General features: G+C 45.2%; 1 long non-coding RNA gene across 2 annotated transcripts in view; it reads left to right on the top strand.

Moving 5' to 3' along the window:
* The window catches only part of LOC138286612 (uncharacterized), a 41,745-nt gene extending 24,227 nt beyond the window's left edge, over window positions 1-17,518 (top strand). The window contains exons 1-3 of one of the 2 annotated variants that reach the window (XR_011202022.1): window positions 2,870-2,933; window positions 3,989-4,044; window positions 17,461-17,518. This is a non-coding gene — a long non-coding RNA (uncharacterized lncRNA). Of the gene's footprint in view, window positions 1-2,869; window positions 2,934-3,988; window positions 4,045-17,460 lie in introns of those variants that run through there. The other variant, XR_011202023.1, reaches the window with a different exon arrangement.
* Window positions 17,519-19,809: the final 2,291 nt, after the last annotated feature.

The following is a 19,809-nucleotide window of genomic DNA, read 5'->3' as shown; positions in this document are numbered from 1 at the left end:
AGACACTCATATATCTCAACCCCACCTATAACCACAGGAAGAAATAGTGTTGATTATAAGCACATCTACCTCCACAGGTTGAGTATCACAGAATCTCATCTGCCATTTGGAGCGTCTCATTAGGCAATAATTGCAAAGTCATGCTGTCTTCAAAGTGAATGGAGGCAGATTCAGCAGTCAGTGTCCGGAAAAAAGCCCTGTGTTGAGCGTCTACCCGCCCATAAGGTAACCCCAGGGGTCAGTGCCTGAGCCTGTTCTTCCTTGGCTTGCGAGGGCGCCACGTGTACCGGGGCTTTCAGGTGTCGGCGAGGCACTTGTCTCCTTTTGTTTGTGTTCTTGGTACTGCGACGCTGGCACTCCAGGGAGGAAGGCTAAGAAGCTTCATAGCGGTGCTGTTCCACCCAATCCCAGGCATCTGACATTTCCGTAAATAAAACGGTCTTGTTACTAGCTATTACCTTCAGGTTCGCTGGGAAAAGAAGGGAGTGGCGTAGGCCTGCCTGTTGCAATTTGAGCTTCACTCCGAGGAAGGAGACACTGCAGAGCTGTACCGATAGGATATAATCCGGGAGGAGGTATACCCTGGCAATGTCATGGTGGAGTGGAGATGCTGCCCAAGCAGCTCATAGGAGAACTTCTTTGTTTCTGTAATTCAGAATGCGTGCAACCAGGGCTGTTGGGGGAGACCCCGGTGGGGTGTGCCGTGCTGGTACTCTGTGAGCACTCTCCACTAGAAAGTATGCTGACCGCTGATCTAGGGCCACCTTGTGCAATAACCATTGTTCAAAGACTGTTGTAGGGTCAGTGCCTTCTGCACCCTCCGGAAACCCCATAATGCGGATACTGTTCAGATGGGGCCTTCCTTTGGAATCTTCAGCTCTGGCCTCCAGCTCATGCACTTTGGTGGTAAGGGAGTGTACCTGTCCCTCCAGCTCTTGGACAGTTGGGCAGATTACAGCAACGCTGTGTTCCACCTGGGCGACTCTGCCCATCAGTTTCTGCTGGTCAGCTCACAGGAGTCCAAGCTCTATTACCACTGTGTCCACCTTAGCACTGAGTTCCTATTTGGTGGCGTTTATGGTATAGTTTGGCTTCTGTGGTGGAAGGCATTGTCGGTGTGAGGGAGGTGGGGATCATTCACCCCAGGGTCCGGGGTGCTCATGCTGCCCGATCGCTGTGATGAAGGTCCCAGTCAGCCCCTGCGGCCCATTCTCGATGAGTCAGTGGGCATGTGGTGGCACTGATCAATGCCCTGCTTGACAATGGTGGTGATGCTTTGTATTCAGGGGCCTGTTGACCCACCTTTTTGCCGCCTTTACTGTGACACAGTCAGCCCTTGTGAATGCAAAACTTATGCCCTACACGGGTCAGAGGGAGCGGGTAGAGCCTCGTAGAGCCTCCAGGATCAGAGCCGTGGCGTATGATCATTGTTCTTAGGTGGTTCTTCTGTATTGCGCGCCACCGCAATGTTATAGCGTATGGCAGCGTAGATCCAGTGCAGGACCCACCACTCCCCTATTCCCTGACACGAAGGGGGCACAAGCAGTCCCGAGTCCCTCTCTGTGTTGGCACGGGGGGGCACTCGTCACCTCCCCTTGGCGCCTCATGCAGTGCAGGGGCCACAGTAGTGTTGTCGCTTTATGGGGGCCTCTGGCACGAAGCAATCATCATACAGTGCCACTGGCCATGTGTGTACCCATTGTTGCCACAGATGAGGCGTCCAGGCACTTGATCGCTTTGCAGGGGGTGGAAAGAAAAGAAGTGCTACCCCTGTGACATCACTCCTCACCGCAGCCCTGCAACAGTCTTGAAAGGGAGAGGCCCTCTTTCTACTTGAGCCCCAGTGTGTTTCCGATGTGGAATGGGGGTAAGGCGATAAACAAATGGATGGAGGGAAGCTCTTAGGCAGCATTTCCGATCTGCGGGAAGCCAAATGGGCCCCCACTGTGTCCACCATCCGGGCCTTGTGGACTCGGGTCCTCCTGAAAGAGGGATGGCAGCAGGTTTTGCAGGATCGTGCATGGCCTGATGGAGTGATCTCAAAGCCCGTTCGCCATCTTTCGCACTGGCCACGCCTTCCAGCACTACACTTAAAGGCTCATAATGTCACTGCACAGAACAGAACATATGGTTTAATGTGCTGTCTACAAGACTTACCATATAACATTCTGTGCCTCTTATGTTCATTTTTCTCTCTCTCTTCAGTTTGGTTCCTTTGATATGTAAATTAAAAAACAAAGGGTCTGATTTAGATCTCAATACTCTGTCACAATTGTGACGGAAATCCCGTCCGCCATATTATGATCCCCATAGGATATAATGGGATCATAATACGGCGGACAGTATATCCACCACATTGGTTAGAAGTATTCCCCTCCGACAAGATCTAAATCAGGCCCAAAGACTTAAAGAATAGAACAGCCTAACCAAGTACAAAGGGCCTTCTTATTTGCTTACAACAGGGTCCCCAAGTTATATACACAAACATGAATCTTAAGGTAATGTGGGCTTTTGACCTTCAGGGCCTCAGAATAGCGACATTTGCAAGGTTGCTTTACTTGAAAGGGCAGCTTTGAGCCCACATCCTGCGCTCTGCCGTTCTGATATTTGAGGTTCAGCTGCAGTGTGTTTTCACACACGAGAGATTCTGAAGTGCTAGACTTAGGAAACAGTCTAGAAATCCTTAAAAGGCAAAATATGTCAATTTTGAACCCTTCATATCTTGGCAAATTTATGTATGCAGTTATTTCATTTGATGAAATGTCATCATTGCGGCCTTGAAGTCTTTGTTGTGCTGTGGTACCCCTGATTGGACCACCATTAGCCAATCCACGCCTTTTATCATCAGTCACGTGATTCCAAGTTAAAGAGAAGAACTGTATATAAAGTGTCCTTGATTTCCCCTGAACTTGGGACAGCTATAGAAGAGAAAGGTACATTTTGGAGCCCTCTGAACAGACAATTATTATCCTGTCCATCTGTCTTTAGTCTCTCGGTCTCTCTATCTCTCTCTCTCAGTCTTTCTCCCTTGCTCTATCTCTCTTTCACTCCTCCTCTCTCTCTCTCTCTCTCTCCCTCTCTCTATCTCTGTTTCACTCTCACTGTCTTTCTCCCTTTCTCACTCTGTCTTGAGCCTCCTCTCTCTTTTTCCCTGCCCTGCCATCTCTTTACCACTCTGCTTGGTTCATGCTCTCTGCTCTCCTGGCTCTATCATTCCGTCTCCTCACCCTCCTTCTCTCCCTCCCTCTCTCTTTCAGTGTCTCTTTCTCTCTCTGTCTGGCTCCACATCCGCCTCCCCTTTCCCGACCGGACATATTGGCTTTGGCACTTCTTGTTGAATGGGTAGCTAGTTTTATTCTGTGTTTAGTTTTACATTTAGGTCTCAACGCACCAGAATATTTTTGTAGTGAAGACATTTTGATTCTCTGTTGATAAAGATCTCTTTGTTATACCGGGTGGGGAGGTTGGACAAGCAGGATGTCTAAAGATCATTGGTTAATATCTGCCTTTTGTTGGAATAACACACTAAGCATCTTTATCCATAGTGTAAATGAGCTTCTTTTCACTAGTGCTAAAAGTCTGACTGATTCATTTGTCCACCAATTCTCACTCTCACTTCTGATTGTGAATGCTGCAAGACGGGAGCTCAGTCTCCTGGGATTTGCTTTGTAATTCCTCAGATGCTGCGGCACCATGACGTATTTCATATAAAATGATATTAAGGAAGTCAGTCTCTGTGTGATTGATGTTTATAGTCTGCTCGCTTCCCCATCATGCTTATGTTCTCTCTCATCTACTTTGTGCCTCTGTATATTTTGTTCTCTATCATAATTCAATTTAAGAATGTATTCTAGGCATGACATATGGGTCTGCAAGTGTTACCAAAGCTCCATAGATGAATAGACTTCGAATTAGTTGTACAAAAGTTTGTGTGTCTCTCAAAGTTTCAGAGCCTGACATTTATTACGTGTGTTGTTTGTCATTACAGCAAGGTTGAGAACTTTGAGGTACAACAACATCGCAACCCAACCAGAAGATCGCAGAGTAAGTGTGTATTTTATACTCATAACGCCACATCTATGTACCTTGATTTGCCTCATAAGGTGGTGGTTATATTTTTTGGTATGATTTTTTTTTTTTTATCATTTTGCTTGCAACAAACATTTGTAATATAGTCCACACGATATCCACCACCCACCCTGACCTCACAACAAGGTTTCATCCCATCCACCTTTTCCTTTCCATTCGGATTCCTTGACTACTCCCCTAGTGTGCAATGTGTTGGTTCCAGTCCAATTACTCCCGATGAGAGGGAGTCAAATTCCGAATCACTCCTTCATTCATTGTCTTTCCATTTCTCCCCCATCACCTCCAATCCTCCCCATTTTTTCCTCAAGTTTGTTCATAAAACCACACCCTTTTTATATTTCCTTTTCCAGCAGTTTATAGAATTCCATCCCTAATTCCCAATCTTGCTGGGTCGAGTGGTTCCGAGCCCCATCTCTGTGCAATGTCTGGTTTAATGTGGTGTTTACATTTATGCTGTGTTTGCAATATTGTATGTGATGTAACACATAACATACAGCGACATACAGCGATCCCCCGACCTACGTAGTGAACACCTCTCAAGTGCTGATCTCTGTATGCCTACTCCCACCAAGATTAGGGGAAGAATTTATTACAATTTTGGTAAGCAAATGATGCTGTTTTAATGGATTTTACTCTCACAGGCTTTCAGGTGCTACTGAATGAATTTGATGATTGTTGTAAAGTGAGTGAATCAATCTTCAAAGTACGGTTTGTACTAAAAGGTAAGTGTGAAAGGGAAGAGATAGATGCTGAAATGACAACAATTAGAGTGTGTGAACTAACATACTTGCCTAGGAGTGATTTTTAAAATACATTTAAATGTTAATAGCCATCCTGTGGCACTTGAGCAGAGAGCACAAGCACTGCAGGAGCTTTGAAAAGAATGGGCTATGAATTGAGTTTCAAATCACTGGAGGTTTTTGGAAGAAACATATAATATAAATAGAAATAGCCTATGATGCTCTATGGCCGTGAGGTGCTACAGGAAAAAAGAAGTCAAGCGACTCCAGAAGGGTAAATAGAGTACTCAGAAAAACTGGTGAGGTCTCCCAAGGGGTAGAGTACATACTGTGCTTAGGGTGCAACTGCTTTATATATTTTATTGAAAGATTATCAAAGAATAATCAATTATTGGCATGGTATCACTGAATCAGCGACAGGCTTGATGAAGCACACTATACAAATACATTTAAGAGCATACCTATGAGTGTTTACTGTCATGAGTGCACAACACAACATGTTACATGCATGACGCAAACCTTAAGTCATATTTTTGAAGACGTGCAAAGCCACTTTGCGTGGCTTTGATTGGCTCCAAAAATATGGAGTAAGACAAGGCAGTGGAAATCGCTGCATTGCCTTACTCTGCCCTGGGAAAGTGCTCCGTGGGTGTTCACACATACATCCCAAGGTTTTTGATGCATTCCAGATTTACAAAACCTGGTAAACCTGGGAATGTGCCTAAAAGATACGCCTCCCAGCAGATGCGTTAATTAAGAGGAGAAATATTTGTATTTCTCCTCATTGCTTCCTCTTTCTTCGAGTGCTGCATTCTGCAGCACACATACATAGAGAACTATGCCTCTAAGGATTGTGTTTGTGCAGGAAGGTGCTCCTTCATTCCCAAAAACAATCCTGCATGCAACTCAGGCACCCTTGCACCATGGTGCAAGAGTGCCTACGTTGGCGGTAGGCAGCCCATTGTGCGCCAGTGCAGGGGAAAGGACAGGAATGCACGGTATGCCTTAAATATGGTGCATTCCTGCACCTTCCCAGTGATGCAGTGCAGCGCCGCAAGGAGACTTGCTCAGCTGCACTGCGCCCTTTGCCACAAATATGGCCCTTATTGTCTTCGAATGGCATTGCAGGGCACAAAAATCGAAATAAATCATATTGACTGTTGACGCTAGGTCTGGTGAAAACAATCCGCAACTGTCATCTTGAAAGAAACAAACTGGTGAACAATCTGAGAAAGGAGAGTTCTCTTGATAAGGACTTACAGAAATGTAAGAATGATCCAAGGTATTTTCATGTATTAGATATAACATGTGCTGTTGAACTGCAACCATATATAACAAGCATTTGCAATGGAATGGGTCCCGCATTTGCTCGATATAGAGCTATTATAGTTGTAAAATCCTAACTGGACTTTTCTTGCCACAGTTCACATAAGCAATCCAGTTCAAAGTGCCACGGCCGCCATGAGCATGAGCACAAAGGAGAGACACAAAAGGAAAAAGAAGTTTGCTCCCAGTCAGACATATCAGCAATCATGCAGTTATCCATGTAACAGGGTCGGTGTCCAAGACGGTAACAAAACTGCCCCAAGGAGGCACAAACGTAAATTATTTACCAATGATAACAAAGGATTTTTGAAAGGCAAGCCCATGAACAAGTGATAGTGATGAGCGTGCAGTGGGCGTGGTTAAAAGCCCACAGATAGATTATACCAGGCCAGAGCACTTGCGCTCTCGACCTAAAAATGGAGGACAGGAAAACTAGAATATGGTTAAAGAAAATAAGATTTGCACAAGTACCCTAATTGATTACATTGAAATTTAAGACGAAATAAGAAGTTGTTACTTTTCAAAACTGTCTCTTCTGCAAGCAGTTCCTATCACAGTATTGTACCTGGTTGTATTTTGCACATACTGTTTAAATACAACTGAGGAACTACACAGAGAGGGAGATATCTAAGAGAATTTTAATATTCTTACCCTTGGTCTCTCACAATGTGCTAAATTTATACATAGGTCTCAAAATAAAATGAAGACATCTCTAAACATTGTACATTAATTCATAAGAGAGTGGGACAACTAAGAACATTTAACGTTTTTTATTAGTAACAGCTCACTAAGGGCCAGATATACGAAAATGCAATTTTGCATTTCTTAACTAGCGACTTCATAGAAATAACTTTTTAAGAAATGCAAAATGCTATCTACAAAGATATGATTTCCTAATAGCGATTCTTGCAAAGTATCACTACTGGGAAATCGGTATTCAGAAATCCCATTGCATTTTAGTCAGTGGACCAGTTTTGCATTTCCTAAATAGGGATTTCTTATTAAGAAATCGCTTTTTAGGAAAAGCTAAAGCAGGGATGGCAATGGGAAAATGGTCCCCCTTGGTGCACCTCAAAAATAGGGGGTTCACCTGTAGAGCACACATATCCCTAAGGGGCGTGTGTGCTCTTTTGCAGTTAAAAAAAAACTTGGTGTGCTTTTTCGGATCGAGCGCGCAAAGTGCTCTGTCCCTGTTGTTATCTCTCTACAGGCTTGTAACCACGCACATCATTTTGGTTGGTTTGTGGGCTTGCCTCTTAATATTCGCTTGACTTGATTAGAGAAAGGCATGCATATGTCATGCCTTTTCCGGTGTTTAGCCCTCCTCGAGCTCACCGGTCAACTACTGAAAACATACGAGGCTCCATATTTTCCATACGGTTGCTGGACTACTTTTTCTCTTTGTTTCGTGGGCAGTGCAATCTCGCTGGGCAGTAGTCACGCATTTTGCATGACATCGATCCTGTTACGTAGATAATTTCACTTTTGCCAGTTACATGGATAATTGCACTTTTGAAGACACGTTTCACTGCAAGCTAACTTCTGTTTCCTTTTGTGGTGTTTGCTTCGCGCTCATGGCGGCCGTAGGCTCGCTTATGTGGAACTGTTTATCTTTTCATTTTCAGTTTATGTGGCAAGAAAAGTCCGGTTAGGAGTTTACAACACTTATAGCTCTAACTCGAGCAAGTGCGAGACCCATTGCATTGCAAATGCTTATTTTAAATTCCACCTTGTTACCACTGACTTCAAGTCGGTGGTAACTGCATCTCTAAAAAAGCTCAAATCGCATTTTGGAAATGTATGGTACATCAGAATAGGAAATGCAAATAGGAAATCCCTATTTGCATTTCCTGTTTTGGAAATCGCAATTTGCGATTCCTTAAAAGGCTTTGTACATTAGAAAAGCCCAATTTGCATTTCTTAACAGTCCAAAATACTGATTGAAACCGTTAAGAAATGCAAACAGGCTTTGTACATTTGGCCCTATGATTCTAGTTCACCTCTTTATATTTCTGGAACATTTTATAGGTATTGGGGCTGTACTGAAGAATAACAGCATATTGCAGTCTCGCCCATCTTGTACTTTAACGTATGTTTTAATATTTTAATATATTTTACCGTCGATATTGAGAGGGAAGATAGACTGTGTTGTTTTTTTGCACTTTCTAAGGCGTAAAAGCTATTAGAAGGACACCTAAAAATGTTTTAAACCTTCCATCCCCTGCAGCCTATGGCGTATTACGTTTATTCCTCGTCTCATTGATATAAATTCTAGTATATCTCTCTATAATGCAGGCCATTCTAAACTTTACTGGGAAAGTAATTACATATTTTTTGGCACTTTCAAACATTTTATTTGCACTTAGCTCCAAACTGACATCGGAGGGAGTGTTTTACTAATGTAAGTACAGTATTGATTGTGGGGTTGCATGCATTCGAAAAAAAGAGAGAACAGAAAGAGGCACGATTTTTAAATGTTTTAATTTAAAAATGTTATATATTTTAAAGATGTTAGTGTTTGTATTATCTAGAAAGGCATATTATCGAACACAAATAAAAGAGATGAAGGTTGTGATAACCCAGACAGAACGTAGGAGCTCCCCACAGAGTCCTCAGCTTACAAACACCAGTAGTCTATGGAGTTAATGCAGGAACAACCCGTAGAAGGACTAGGGATCCACCCAGGAGCAACTCAGGAACAACACACTATACTGCTTATAAACTCAATGATAAGTTTTCTAAGGAATCCCCCTGCATAAAACTAATCAAGAACTCTCGGACGGTGCAGCTCAAAGCTCATGGTAAGAGCCCTACAGAGTCCCCCTGGAGCAACAAAGAAACACCCACAAAAGGCACATATTTCAGGCTCTAGGGTATGTGTAAGTACGGCGAATGCTGTGTAGAGTCCACAGGATCTCCCATTCCTGGAAATTTTGAAAATGCAATGTTTTAGGCACTGAGATAGTAGGAATTTTTTGCTGTATATGCTTTTGGTAATGGCTTGCCGTCAGCCGGAGCTTTCACGGCAGCCAGTGTCTCATCATCCAATCTCGAATGAGAACGAGTAATTGCTGCAACAGAAGCCATGACTACTGCAGATTTGGCTGCTTCATCAGGATCCTCATGAACCCACAAGATGCTGTCCCATATATATATATATATACATATATATATATATATATCTATATATATAGGACAGCAACATCTCTCGGGCTCCCACAGCCGCAGAGTCCAATGGTAGTGGTGCACCCCATCACTATCTCTCAGCACTCTCTCTCGCAGACGGTCTGGCAAATGGAATAAATCACATATCACATTCACTCGAGCAGCATGCTGATAATCTAGACCTTTAATAGTCCACTAACCCATCGTAAACAGCAGTTTACCTGATGGCAAACCCAACACGATTGAGCGTACAATGCCTTGATCACAGGTGGATTGCTCACCTTCCATACACTTCTTAAACACCCAAGGTGTTCCCTTTCTTTCTCAGAGGATAGGGCAGCCATCCTAACCTTTCAATAATCATCTTAAAACATCAAACAATTATTGAGTATAACGCTATCAGGTCAACAGTAATTTCAGCCGCACAACATAATATAACAAAATCAAAAGAACACTTGCAGGGAGAAATGTTTAATATTATGCGACAGCGAGAGACAATGTGCATATTAGATCTCCATAAATGCCTATTATAAAGTAATTCTATCATTATTTTAGTGTGTTATTCAGGCCCCCAGAAACTCTCATTTAGGAGAAAGATCACTGCATAATACAAAAGTAGCCTGCAATGGCAAAGGAACATCCTAGTTAGCTTCTCTTCAAATAAATAACAATTCATTGTATTCCAAAATCCTCATGTGCAACTTAAAGAAGAATTTCAATTATGCACCAGTGGGCTAAATACATTGAGCGACACAATCCAGCCTCAGTGGGCATATTCAAAATGTACTGTGTCAATGAACCCTGAGCATTCAACCTATAGCAGGGTGATTGTGCCACCCTACACTACATTAGTTACACTCACCAATATTAGGTGTCATAATAAACAGGGATAAGATAGAAAATCTATCCCAGGGCCCAGTGCATCTGCAGCCCAGACTGTGTGAAAATCCTGCAGAAGGGTCTGATTACCATTACTGATGTCCCGGATATAAATCGGGGCATATTCTGCATTTAGGGGTATTACATGGATTTCTCCTAACACCGGGATACCCCACTCTCCCCCCAGCTGGCGTAGCTTTCGAGCCAGAGGCTCCATGGCTAGAGGTAACATAATAGAAGCGACTGCGAGCATCCTTGCCGCGTCCCTCATTTTACTTGGAACAGAGGGAGATGCAATGTCCTATCCAGACCCTCATCTGTGGCTCTACAAACAGCAGTCATATCAAAGCCTGTGGCCTCCCCCCATCCCAAACACCGTCAACGTGGAGACGAGGTATTCCCATTCTACTATATAAAATGCCTTCTCTAAATCTAGGACCAGGCATGTGGTGAATGGCCAGCAGGTTGGGGCCAGCTCCATTGCTCTGTATAGTCTGCATATGTTCAGTGTAGTGAATCCTCTGGGAATGAACCCATTCTGGTCCGGATGCACCAGTCTTTTCATGAGTCCTTAGAGGCGGCCTGCTAAAATCTTACTCAGTGCCTTGTCATCGGACCCTAAGATGGACAGAAGGTGGTAGGAAGCAAAATCTGCCAGGTCCTTACCCGGTTTGGGAAGGGAGACTAATAGCGACTCCTGCATGCTTTTCGGCAGGTGACCCTCGTCTCCCGCTAGTTGATAAAGTTCAAGTAATCTAGGGGGAAGTTAGTGCTCAAACGCTTTATAAAATTCAATAGGGAGCCCATCTAATCTCGGTGTGTTATTGGTGGCTGCTCCGTGAATCGATCCCCTAATTTCCTGTATCGTGAGAGGAGTGTTGAAGTCGCCGCTCTCTAATGGGGTTAAGGTGGGGATTTCGACCTCCTCTAGGAAACTGCATATGTTGTCCTGTCAGGCCACTCAAGGGGGATCATAAACTGCACACTATTGTGCTGTGAATGCTTCATGTATTTGTACCTGTTGGAGGGCAAACTCTGTTGGAGACATGCGGATTCGCAAAATGGGTGTTGCGGGTTGGCACTACATAGCAACCAGGCCAACAGGTGCCCGGCCTTGACGCCTTCGGCATGTATTTTGGCCTGATACAACCTGAAGTTGACACCATGTATTTGCTCCACTAATTGTGTGTGTGGCTAGTGCTGTATTTAGGCCAGCCTGCACTACAGGGTCATCTCTAGCAGTAGTTGCTAGGGATTTCAATGATGTTTCTGTCTGTGTCTGGTCTCTGTGTATCGTTGCCCTCACTCCCACTACTGTGCATATAAAGTGGCCATGTAGTACTACCTTCATTGCTTCCCAATCAGTAAGCTTAGACCTGGATGTGCTCCAATTGTCAGTGAAATAGTGACTCAGTGTGTAATTTGTCGCGTCTCAAAAAGCCTGCTCTTCTAATAAGGCCGTCTGCAGCCTCCGGGTGGGGACTGGCGGCTGGACAGCTCCTATATTCTAGCTATAGTTGCATTGAGTTGTGGTCGGAGAAGGTCCTACCCAGATATTCCACCGCAGTTGCTAGAAGGCAGGTTACGGGGTCGCATAAGATCCTATCTAGCCTGACATGTAAGTCATGTACAGCCAGGTAATATGAAAAATCAGTCGTATTCAGGTATAGGGATCTCCAGCAGTCTAGGAGTGACCAATTCTGAAGCCACTGAGAGAATAATGCAGCTGCCGACACAGCTGGGAAGCCAGGGAGGGGAGGGTGCGAGCTCTCTAATTGTGGATCAAGTATACAGTTAAAGTCGTCCCCTAGTATCCAAGGGATGCGAGTCAAGGGTATTAATGTTGTGGAGAGTTTAGAGAAAAAGGCTGATTGCGCCATATTAAGGGTGTATATACTGCCCAGTAACATGGCCTTTCCATCCAGGGGGCCCTCAGCAAACACATATCTGCCCTCAGGGTCCATGTCTATTTACAGGAGGTGAAAGGGGACTTCTGGGGACATCCAGATTAAGGCCATTTGTGCGAAGCCAGAATATGTGGTGGAATAGCATTGACCCCTTCATCGCCTCTGCAAGTGAACTTCCTCCCCTCATCACATGTCTCTCTTGGAAAAAGGCTATTTATACACCTCTCCTTCTTAAATATCGCTGCATGGAGTGCCTCTTTCTAGTGGTGACCAGCTCTGGATGTTCCACATAATTATCTTGAGCCTAGTGATCTGCCCAGTAAGTAAGGTGTGCCCCGGTTGAGGCCATATCTGTGCCTTTGTGACACCGGCCCATGTTGTAAAACCTATGATAGACCTGAAAAAAAGGTTGAAAGCAGATCACATATTTTAACTGTTCATATAACCTGAACTCCCAACTTCCAGTCCAGGGCAACCCTGGAACCTGAGGCCACCCAAATAAGTAAAATTATAATCCATGGTTGGCGTTCTCCTATGCTGACCTTCCTGGCTAGGAGTCAAACTACTAGGGGTGTGTCTAGCCCTGTTGAGGATGTATATCACTGCTGCTATTGTGGGTTGCAGCAAACAGGCGAACTATGAGCCGAGGAACCCATGTTGTGTAGATGATCACTCACTGCAGACACTCATATATCTCAACCCCACCTATAACCACAGGAAGAAATAGTGTTGATTATAAGCACATCTACCTCCACAGGTTTGAGTATCACAGAATCTCATCTGCCATTTGGAGCGTCTCATTAGGCAATAGTTGAAAAGTCATGCTGTCTTCAAAGTGAATGGAGGCAGATTCAGCCATGTCAGTGTCCGGACAAAAGTCCTGTGGTGAGCGTCTACCCGCCCATAAGGTAACCCCAGCGGTCAGTGCCTGGGCCTGTTCTTCCTTGGCTTGCGAGGGCGCCACGTGTACCGGGGCTTTCAGGCGGCAGCGAGGCACTTGTCTCCTTTTGTTTGTGTTCTTGGTACTGCGATGCTGGCGCTCCAGGGAGGAACGCAAAGAAGCTTCATAGCGGCGCTGTTCCACCCAATCCCAGGCATCTGACATTTCAGTAAATAAAATGGTCTTGTTACTAGCTATTACCTTCAGGTTCGCTGGGAAAAGAAGGGAGTGGCGTAGGCCTGCCTGTTGCAATTTGAGCTTCACTCCGAGGAAGGAGACCTTGCAGAGCTGTACCGATAGGGTATAATCCGGGAAGAGGTATACCCTGGCAATGTCATGGTGGAGTGAAGATGCTGCCCAAGCAGCTCATAGGAGAACTTCTTTGTTTCTGTAATTCAGAATGCGTGCAACCAGAGGTGTTGGGAGAAAACCCCGGTGGGCGGTGCCGTGCTGATACTCTGTGAGCACTCTCCACTAGAAAGTATGCTGACCGCTGATCTAGGGCCACCTTTTGCAATAACCATTGTTCAAAGACTGTTGTAGGGTCAGTGCCTTCTGCACCCTCCGGAAATCCCATAATGCGGATACTGTTCAGATGGGGCCTTCCTTTGGAATCTTCAGCTCTGGCCTCCAGCTCATGCACTTTGGTGGTAAGGGAGTGTACGTGTCCTTCCAGCTCTTGGACAGTTAGGCAGATTCCAGCAACGCTGCGTTCCGCCTGGGCGACTTTGCCCATCAGTTTCTGCTGGTCAGCTCACAGGAGTCCAAGCTCTGTTACCACTGTGCCCACCTTAGCACTGAGTTCTTATTTGGTGGCCGTTATGGTATAGTTTGGCTTCTGTGGTGGAAGGCATTGTCGGTGTGAGGGAGGTGGGGATCATTCACCCCAGGGTCCGGGGTGTTCACGCTGCCTGATCGCTGTGATGAAGGTCCCAGTCTGCCCCTGCAGCCCATTTTTGATGAGTCAGCGGGCATGTGGTGGCACTGATCAATGCCCTGCTTGACAATGGTGGTGATGCTTTGTATTCAGGGGCCTGTTGACCCACCTTTTTGCCAACTTTACTGTGACACAGTCAGCCCTTGTGGATGCAATGCTTATGCCCTACAGGGGTCAGAGGGAGCGGGTAGAGCCTCGTAGAGCCTCCAGGACCAGAGCAGTGGCGTATGATCATTGTTCTTAGGTGGTTCTTCTGTATTGCGCGCCACCGCAATGTTATAGCGTATGGCAGCGTAGATCCAGTGCAGGACCCACCACTCCCCTATTCCCTGACACGAAGGGGGCACAAGCAGTCCCGAGTCCCTCTCTGTGTTGGCAGGGGCACTCGTCACCTCTCCTTGGCGCCTCACGCAGTGGAGGGGCCACAGGAGTGTTGTCGCTTTATGGGGGCCTCTGGCACGAAGCAATCGTCATACAGTGCCACTGGCCACGTGTGTCCCCATTGTTGCCACAGATGAGGCGTCCAGGCACTTGATCGCTTTGCAGGGGGTGGAAAGAAAAGAAGTGCTACCCCTGTGACATCACTCCTCACCGCAGCCCTGCAACAGTCTTGAAAGGGGGAGGCCCGCTTTCTACTTGAGCCCCAGTGTGTTTCCGATGTGGAATGGGGGTAGGGCGCTAAACAAATGGAAGGAGGGAAGAAAAAAAAAGTGGGGGCCGCATTGGTAGCACACGAATGAGGTGTGAAACACCCCATTTTTCTGTGGGCGGTACCCACGCCCCCGTAATGTAGTCTTGCACGGCGGCCTATTTCAGCGTTGCGTTCTTCAGATGGGTCTCTTGCCTTCTATTTCCCCTCATCTCCTCACAGCCTTCTGCTGCATCGCTCTCAGCGATCAGAGCACCGGAGGTAGACTAGTGTGTCTGTACACAGGCTGGCAGCGGTTGGCTCACTTTCCGTGCCAGGGCTCACTCCTGCTGCCCGCCCATGGCCACGTGTGCAGGGGCGCCAGTCTCCAGGCCCGAGCAGGTCACCCCTCTTAGGCAGCGTTTCTGATCTGCGGGAAGCCAAATGGGCCTCCACTGTGTCCACCATCCGGGCCTTGTGGACTCGGGTCCTCCTGAAAGAGGGATGGCAGCAGGTTTTGCAGGATCGTGCATGGCCTGATGGAGTGATCTCAAAGCCCGTTCGCCATCTTGCGCGGCTGGCCACGCCTTCCAGCACTACACTTAAAGGCTCATAATGTCACTGCACAGAACAGAACATATGGTTTAATGTGCTGTCTACAAGACTTACCATATAACATTCTGTGCCTCTTATGTTCATTTTTCTCTCTCTCTTCAGTTTGGTTCCTTTGATATGTAAATTTAAAAACAAAGGGCCTGATTTAGATCTCAATACTCTGTCACAATCGTGACGGAAATCCCGTCCGCCATATTATGATCCTCATAGGATATAATGGGATCATAATAGGGCGGACGGTATATCCACCACATTGGTGAGAAGTATTCCCCTCTGCCAAGATCTAAATCAGGCCCAAAGACTTAAAGAATAGAACAGCCTAACCAAGTACAAAGGGCCTTCTTATTTGCTTACAACAGGGTCCCCAAGTTATATACACAAACATGAATCTTGAGGTAATGTGGGCTTTTGACCTTCAGGGTCTCAGAATAGCGACATTTGCAAGGTTGCTTTACTTGAAAGGGCAGCTTTGAGCCCACATCCTGTGGTCTGCCGTTCTGATATTTGAGGTTCAGCTGCAGTGCGTTTTCACACACGAGAGATTCTGAAGCGCTAGACTTAGGAAACAGTCTAGAAATCCTTAAAAGGCAAAATATGTAAATTTTGAACCCTTCATATCTTGGCAAATTTATGTATGCAGTTATTTCATTTGATGAAATGTCATCATTGCGGCCTTGAAGTCTTTGTTGTGCTGTGGTACCCCTGATTGGACCGCCATTAGCCAATCCACGCCTTTTATCATCAGTCACGTGATCCCAAGGTAAAGAGAAGAACTGTATATAAAGTGTCCTTGATTTCCCCTGAACTTGGGACAGCCATAGAAGAGAAAGGTACATTTTGGAGCCCTCTGAACAGACAATTAATATCCTGTCCATCTGTCTTTAGTCTCTCGGTCTCTCCATCTCTCTCTCTCTCAGTCTTTCTCCCTTGCTCTATCTCTCTTTCACTCCTTCTCTCTCTCTCTCCCTCTCCCTCTCTCTATCTCTCTCCCACTCTCACTGTCTTTCTCCCTTTCCTACTCTGTCTTGAGCCTCCTCTCTCTTTTTCCCTGCCCTGCCATCTCTTTACCACTCTGCTTGGTTCATGCTCTCTGCTCTCCTGGCTCTATCATTCAGTCTCCTCGCCCTCCTTCTCCCCCTCCCTCTCTCTTTCAGTGTCTCTTTCTCTCTCTGTCTGGCTCCACACCCGCCTCCCCTTTCCCCTCCCGGTCAGGTTCTCATCTCTGCCTCTTACCTACATATCCTTCCTATGGGGTCTCACTTTTCTCTCCACCACTATCCTTCCTCCCTGTGGGCTTGCACTCTGCTGTCTCGTCTGTCTGTCTTCCCTCACTCGTGCTGTCTCTGCCGTTTTATGTGACATGTTTCTTAGTGTGAGCACAACTGCTTTTCACCTTTGAGAAATGCAGGCCCAGGGGATGGGATTCCCGGGGCCAGAAAAGGTTTGGGGGGGAGGGGCGCATGGCACCTTCCCCTTCCCTTTAAAGTTAATAGTAACCCTGGGGGATACGAGCCCCAGGGCCTAACAAGGCTCAGCGAGGGGAGCCAAGGCCGCACATATTGGCTTTGGCACTTCTTGTTGACTGGGTAGCTAGTCTTAGTCTGTGTTTAGTTTTACATTTAGGTCTCAACGCACCAGAATATATTTTTGTAGAGAAGACATTTTGATTCTCTGTTGATAAAGATCTCTTTGTTATACCGGGTGGGGAGGTTGGACAAGCAGGATGTATAAAGATCATTGGTTAATATCTGCCTTTTGTTGGAATAACACACTAAGCATCTTTATCCATAGTGTAAATGAGCTTCTTTTCACTAGTGCTAAAAGTCTGACTGATTCATTTGTCCACCAATTCTCACCCTCACTTCTGATTGTGAATGCTGCAGGATGGGAGCTCAGTCTCCTGGGATTTATTTTGTAATTCCTCAGGTGCTGCGGCACCATGCCGTATTTCATATAAAATGATATTAAGGAAGTCAGTCTCTGTGTGATTGATGTTTATAGTCTGCTCGCTTCCCCATCATGCTTATGTTCGCTCTCATCTACTTTGTGCCTCTGTACATTTTGTTCTCTATCATAATTCAATTTAAGAATGTATTCTAGGCATGACATATGGGTCTGCAAGTGTTACCAAAGCTCCATAGATGAATAGACTTCGAATTAGTTGTACAAAAGTTTGTGTGTCTCTCAAAGTTTCAGAGCCTGACATTTATTACATGTGTTGTTTGTCACTACAGCAAGGTTGAGAACTTTGAGGTACAACAACATCGCAACCCAACCAGAAGATCACAGAGTAAGTGTGTATTTTATACTCATAATGCCACATCTATGTACCTTGATTTGCCTCATAATGTGGTGGTTATATTTTTTGCTATGAATTTAAAAAAAAAATCTTTTTGCTTGCAACAAACATATGTAATATAGTCCACATGACATCCACCCCCCACCACCCACCCTGACCTCACAACAAGATTTCACCCCATCCACCTTTTCCTTTCCATTCGGATTCCTTGAGTACTCCCCTAGTGTGCAATGTGTTGGTTCCAGTCCAATTACTCCCGATGAGAGGGAGTCAAATTCCGAATCACTCCTTCATTCATTGTCTTTCCATTTCTCCCCCATCACCTCCAATCCTCCCCATTTTTTCCTCAAGTTTGTTCATAAAACCACACCCTTTTTAGATTTCCTTTTCCAGAAGTTTATAGAATTCCATCCCTAATACCCAATCTTGCTGGGTCGAGTGGTTCCGAGCCCCATCTCTGTGCAATGTCTGGTTTAATGTGGTGTTTACATTTATGCTGTGTTTGCAATATTGTATGTGATGTAACACATAACATACAGCGATCCCCTGACCTACGTAGTGAACACCTCTCAAGTGCTGATCTCTGTATGCCTACTCCCACCAAGATTAGGGGAAGAATGTATTACATTTTTGTTAAGCAAATTATGCTGTTGTAATGCATTGTAGTCTCACAGGCTTTCAGGTGCAACTGAATGAATGTGATGATTGTTGTAAAGTGAGTGAATCAATCTTCAAAGTAGCAAAAACAAAATGTACGGTTTGTACTAAAAGGTAAATGTGAAAGGGAACAGATAGATGCTGAAAGGACAACAATTAGAGTGTGTGAACTAACATACTTGCCTAGGAGTGATTTTTAAAATCAATTTAAATGTTAATAGCCATCCTGTGGCACTTGAGCAGAGAGCACAAGCACTGCAGGAGCTTTGAAAAGACTGGGCTATGAATTGAGTTTCAAATCATTGGAGGTTTTGAAAGAAACATATAATATAAATATGACTAGCCTACGATGCTCTATGGCCATGAGGTTCTACAGGAAAAAAGAAGTCAAGCGACTCCAGAGGGCTAAATAGAGTACTCAGAAAAACTGGTGAGGTCTCCCAAGGGGTGGAGTACATACTGTGCTTAGGGTGGATCTCACATATATATTTTATTGAAAGATTATCAAAGAATAATGAATTATTGGCATGGAATCAGCGACAGGCTTGATGAAGCACACTATACAAATACATTTAAGAGCATACCTATGAGTGTTTACTGTCATGATTGCACCACACAACATGGTAAATGCATGACGCAAACCTTAAGTCATATTTTTGAAGCTGTGCAAAGCCACTTTGCATGGCTTTGATTGGCTCCAAAAATATGGAGTAAGACAAGGCAGTGGAAATCACTGCATTGCCTTACTCTGCCCTGGGAAAGTGCTCCGTGGGTGTTCACACACACATCCCAAGGTTTGTGATGCATTCCCAGATTTACAAAACCTGGTAAACCTGGGAATGTGCCTAAAAGATACGCCTCCCAGCAGATGCGTTAATTAACGAGGAGAAATATTTTTAGTTCTCCTCATTGCTTCCTCTTTCTTTGAGTGCTGCATTCTGCAGCACACATAGATAGAGGACTATGCCTCTAAGGATTGTGTTTGTGCAGGAAGGTGCTCCTCCATTCCCAAAAACAATCCTGCATGCAACTCAGGCACCCGTGCACCATGGTGCAAAGGTGCCTACGTTGGCGCTAGGCAGCCCATTGTGCGCCAGTGCAGGGGAAAGGACAGGAATGCACGGTATGCCTTAAATATGGTGCATTCCTGCACCTTCCCAGTGATGCAGTGCAGCGCCGCAAGGAGACTTGCTCAGCTGCACTGCGCCCTTTGCCACAAATATGGCCCTTATTGTCTTCGAATGGCATTGCAGGGCACAAAAATCTAAATAAATCATATTGACTGTTGACGCTAGGTCTGGTGAAAACAATCCGCAACTGTCATCTTGAAAGAAACAAACTGGTGAACAATCTGAGAAAGGAGAGCTCTCTTGATAAGGACTTACAGAAATGTAAGAATGATCCAAGGTATTTTCATGTATTAGATACAACATATGCTGTTGAACTGCAACAATATCTAAAAAGCATGTGCAATGGAATGGGTCTCGCATTTGCTCGATATAGAGCTATTATAGTTGTAAAATCCTATCTGGACTTTTCTTGCCACAGTTCACATAAGCAAGCCAATTCAAAGTGCCATGGCCGCCATGAGCATGAGCACAAAGGAGAGACACAAAAGGAAAAAGAA

This window comes from Pleurodeles waltl, chromosome 3_2 (genome assembly GCF_031143425.1).
Source record: "Pleurodeles waltl isolate 20211129_DDA chromosome 3_2, aPleWal1.hap1.20221129, whole genome shotgun sequence".
NCBI classification, from domain to species: Eukaryota; Metazoa; Chordata; class Amphibia; order Caudata; family Salamandridae; genus Pleurodeles; species Pleurodeles waltl.
The sequence above is the reverse complement of the archived record's forward strand: the minus strand, read 5'-3'. Positions and strand labels throughout refer to the sequence as shown.